The sequence below is a fragment of the Octodon degus genome, unplaced genomic scaffold, assembly GCF_000260255.1.
Source record: "Octodon degus isolate 3935 unplaced genomic scaffold, OctDeg1.0 scaffold00042, whole genome shotgun sequence".
In the NCBI taxonomy this organism is placed as follows: Eukaryota; Metazoa; Chordata; class Mammalia; order Rodentia; family Octodontidae; genus Octodon; species Octodon degus.
The window spans coordinates 642406-647529 of record NW_004524618.1 but is presented as its reverse complement, the minus strand read 5'-3'; the positions used below and the strand labels follow the sequence as shown (position 1 = coordinate 647529).

The window sequence follows — 5124 nt, the reverse complement described above, 5'->3', positions numbered from 1 at the left end:
TCATTGCTTACATTGCATATTGTTGTCTTCAAATTAGAAGAGAATTGAGAAGGCCTTTTGGGCTAAGCATGTTTCGTTATTTTTTTTTTTTTTTTTTTGGGCTGGCTCACCATGCCCTAAAGGCAGTTCTGGCAAGGCGTGAGGATCTGGGGATCGAACCACAGCATCCTGAGACTGAGTGCTTTGTTTAGCAGACACTTAAACAACTGGGCTAGTGGGTAGGCCCTCAGGCAGGCCAGGTCTCCCATTTGGCTGCGTCTTGTGCTACATTCTTTGCGGTGAACTGGCAACTGTAAATCACTTGCTTTCTCAAGTCCTGTGAACCATTCCAAGAAATGATACCTTAGCTGGGGTGGTGGAGCCTCAAGGTCCCAAGCAAGGGAGGTCCCTGTTTGTGACTGGCCCAGGAGGTGGGGTAGTCAGGGAGATGCAGCCCTTCACCTGTGGGGTCTGCACTAACTGCAGTCGCAGTCTGTGATCAAGTTGTAGCGTATTTATTTGGAGTCTATACAGAGAACTGCAACATGTGGAAAGCACACAGATTTGAGTGCAAAGAAAACAGTTTCTTTTCATCATTCACCACACCCTCTCTGGTTCAGGTTTTTTAAAGACAGGGTCTTGCTATGTAGCCTAGGCTGGCTCTAAACTCACAGCAATCCTGCCGGCCCATTTTTAACGAACAGTAGCATACTATTCTGTACTTTAGTGTTTTCACTCAGCAATACCTTGAAGAAACTTCCATAACTCCACATGAGTAACTTTCTTAACTACACAATGAGACCTGCCTCAAAACAACAAAGAAAAACAATAAATAAATAAATAAATAAATAGTTACTTAGCTGAGCACTGGTGGCCTATGCCTGCAATCTTAGCCTGGGGGAGGCTGACGCAGGAAGATGGCCGCAAACTGAAGGCCAACCTAGATAGACTACGTAGCGAGTTCAAGGCTAGCCTGAACTGCAAACTGGGTGGTACCCTGTCTAAAAATAAAAGTTTCTTAGTAGTTTTGAGGTATGGAAGAAGTAAGATGGGTTGAAAGGAAAATTATAGCTAAAGGGCCGGGGAGATGGCTCAGTAGAATAAGCGCTTGCCTAGCAAGTGCAAAGGTGTGAGTTTAATCCCTGGTTCCACTAAAAAAATAAAAATAAAATCATAGCTAAACACTGTACTTTAAAAGCTGCAACATTGGGGGCTGGTGACATGGCTCAGTGGTCTAAAGCACCTACTTAGAACAAGCTTAGCAAAGCACAGGGACAGCGGTTCAATCCCCCAGCACCACATGCCAGCCAGCCCCGCCCCCTGGTGGGCTGAGCTGGCCACACACACACACGCACATAAATAAATAAAAAATTAAAAAAAAAACTTTAAAAAAAAAAAAAGCTGCAACATCAAGGCCTTCCTCAAAGCCAGCCGAGGGAGCCCTATGCCAACCTTTGACTCGGTTTACACTCTTTCGCGTACAGACCCATCACTAAGAGGCCACAAACTGGCTCAATTAGAACGTAACTGGCAGGTTGACTAAATATAGAGGATGTTTAAATTAACTATCAAAAACCAAACAAAGGGGTCGGGGAGATGGCTCAGCAGAGTAAGCGTTTGCCTGGCAAGTGCAAGGGCCTAAGTACAAGGGCCTGAGTTCAATCCCCGGTTTTGCCAAAACAAATAAAGAGCTTACCATGCCTGTGGAAGGTGCTGGTGCCCTTCTGAGGGAGAAGGGTGGGTGGTACCCCCTCAAGAAAAGCACCACAGTTCCCAGTTCCCTACTGTAGTGTGCCTCAGGTTTTTGAGTGCCCACACTTCTCAGAGTTTTATAATCTCTATCTCTGCCTGATAAACTCTACTTATGCCTCTTTTTTTTTTTAGGGTCTTCCTATGCAGTCTAGAACTTGCGACAATCCTCTTGCCTCAGCCTATTAAGCACTGGGTATGCACCATGAAGTCCAGCTGTGCCTCTTTCTGGTGCATCTTGAAAATTCTCTTTCCATGACAGGAGGCAGCAAACCTGCTTGGAGGGGTGGGTTAAGTTTGGGAAACTCTCGACAGAATGGTGATGGTCCTTCCAAGCTGACTAACTCTGCGCAAGTTACTTTCTGTTAAAGGCTTGGTTTATTTGTCAGATGAGAAATACTACTAGCATGTGTGGTTATTCTGAAGTGGGTACTGTCCCAAGCCTAACAGGGTATTCCCCACAGAGCCAGTCCTATGTAAGGGAGAGCAGGGACGATGTGGAGAAGAGCACACAGGTCAACTTGGTTAGAACAGAAGCTGAGAACAAAACAGAAAATAGACCAGAATGAAACTGTAAAGTCTTAACTGTGGGGTATAAAGGGGAGAGAAGGTATTCTAACAGGTAAAAGGTAAAAAGGTTTTGCTAGGCTAGGCATAAAAAGATCTGAATTAGATGATACTGGGAAGAAAAAACTATGTGATGGCAAGATTCGGATATTCACAAAACTCAACAGTGTTCTTGTTGGCCAACAATCAACAATGAATCCATGAAAAAAGAAACTAGGAAACCAAATCCGACATAGTAGCTTAAAAATTCAATACTAAGGGGCCAGGGAGATGGCTCAGTAGAATAAGCGCTTGCCTGGCAAGTGCAAGGCCCTGAGTTCAATCCCCGGTTCTGAAAAAAAAAAAAAAAAATCGTTAAAAATTCAATACTAAGTAATCAATGTAATCAAGAAAAGTGAAGTTTTTTTTTTTAGCCAGGGTCTCACTATGTAGCTCAAACTGACCTTGAACTCATTATGTAGCCCAGGCTTACGGTGAACTCAGTGATTTTCCTGCCTCAACCTCCCCAGTGCTGGGATGATAGGCATGTGCCACCATGCTCAATAAGCCTATGCTTTTGGTTCCTGTCAAAGATCAGATGCCTGCAGCCAGTGCAATAGCTCAGCAAACTAAGCGCCTGCTTAGGCAAGCACAGAGCCCTGGGTTTGATCCCTGCCAGCCCTATGCCCTAGCACACTGAGCTCGGTGGGCATGATGGCATACACCTGTAATCGCAGCACTGGCAAGGCTGAGACAGGATAGCACTATGAGCCTGAGCTGTGTAGTGAGACTCTGTACCAATAAATAAATAAATGAATTTTAAAAACCAAAAAAATTAGCGGAATCATGGCATGCCTTTATTTCACTCTTTACCTCCACTACTGTACCTGCTTACCAGTGAAGAAAAACCCAAAATCTGCTACATAAGATGCACAAAATCACCATTAGTGAATTCATTAAAGTAGTTGGCACTTTATGAGGTAACTTTAAAATCCACAGGTATTTTAAAGTATGCTTTTAAAATGTAGGGTAAAGCTGGGTGTGGTGGTACATACCTGTGATCCTAGCACTCAGGAGGCTGAGTCAGGAGGATTGTTATGAGTTCAAGAACAGCTTGGGCTACAAAGTGAGCTCAAAGCCAGCCTGAACTGCATAGCGAAACCCTGTCTCAAAAAAACAACAAAAACAGAGAGAGAAAATTTTGGGGCTTTTGAATGGGCTGTGAAAGCATTTTTTCTGTTTGCAGTTGATGGAACATGGGCCCTATTTAACAATCTGCTATCTGACAAATTTCCAGCTACAATTTACCTCTGAGTGAGAGGGGTCTGCTACGACTTATACCTCGATGTTCCCCCCCAAAACCTCGTGTGATCAAAGGCAGAGCTTCTGAAAGGTAATCGGATTCTGGGGCAACAGTTATAGGGCAACTGAATGCAATGCAAGAGGTAAGGCCTAGCTGACACGGTAGGCCAGGGCATGTGACTGGAAGGGTACGTCTCCTTCCTGACTCCTCGCCTCATTCCGCTCCCCGTGCATGGAGATGCCCAGGCTCCTGCGCCAGCCGCTGACCAGCAAAGATGGAAACTCCTAAAACCTGCACCAAAACAAACCTGTCCTCAAATTGTGGGTGTTGATGGGAAACAAGAAACTAGGGCTGGGTCTTCTGCACAGTGCAAACTGAAACGGAGAAATGAAGAATTCTGGACAGACCAAGGTCTTAAGATCTGTCTTTTTCTTGTGAGTGAAGTTAAATATATTCCAATATTCAAAAATTTACTTACTTCTCTGTGATCAACCTACTCCCTTCCTTTGGCTATTTTTCTACTGATCTTTTTCTTATTCATATGACACTGAGCTTTTGTCCATTACCACCTTTCATATATTTGGGGTTTTTTCCCCTTTACTGAGCTTTTTTCTTTGTGTTTCATACTTGTTTTTTTTAATGTCAGCAAGAAAGTTGACGTTCCCTTTTATGGAAGGTGTTACTATGTACACAAACCATGTTCTAGGATTATGAACAGAAGGCTTGTATTACTTTTATGTTTTAATCTATACATTTAAATTTTGACATCTAAATTTGAGGTATAAATCAAAATTTTTTCCCAGATGGCTCCTTGGTTTTTTTAATGCCGGACAATGCCAGGCCCTCTTTCCTCCCTGCTGAAGTGCTCCTGCTGAAACCTATGCAGAGCTGGGTCTGCTCTGGGCTTCTGTGCTTTGTTCCACTGATGAAGTCTATATGCTTCCACCTAAATCACTCCATGTCACCTAGGAGGCGAGTCCTGCCTCATGAATGCCCTGGATATTATTTTTGTACATGACTTTAGAATCATTAGTATGGTCCTGACTCCCCTCTAAACCCTCAAAATTCTGCTGGCATTATGAGATTTCATTATTTATGATGCTGGATTTCCCAGCTGACAGTGTGGCGGCAACCAATCACAGGGTGTCCCTGTCCCTTGTACTGCACACAATACACAGCCCCATCAGGCACCTGATGACTACTGGCTTCTTCTAAATGTTCTACCCTGGCGCCTCTACTAAATCCCTGTATTTGTCACCATTTTTCAATGGAATATTATGCTTCTGTGTAAATCTATTACGTAAATAATCTTTCACCAAATTCTTTCCAATTTTTATGCCTTCTTTTTCCTCCTGTCACCTAGTGTGACACTGGCAAAACAATGTCAAATAACAATTAACAGTCTTACTGTTTTTTTTTTTTTTTTTAAACTTCAGTATTGGGGGTTGAGCCTAGGACCTTTGCACTAAGCTACACCCCTATCACTTTAAAACATTTTAAATTTTGAGGGGCTGGAGAGATGGCTCAGTGGTCTAAAGCACCTACTT

At 43.4% G+C, this 5124-nt stretch overlaps 1 protein-coding gene across 1 annotated transcript in view; it reads right to left on the bottom strand.

The window, feature by feature from the left end:
• Slf2 (SMC5-SMC6 complex localization factor 2) overlaps positions 1-5124 on the bottom strand; it is a 44362-nt gene that overhangs the window by 11900 nt on the left and 27338 nt on the right. The gene's annotated exons all lie outside the window — the stretch shown is intronic.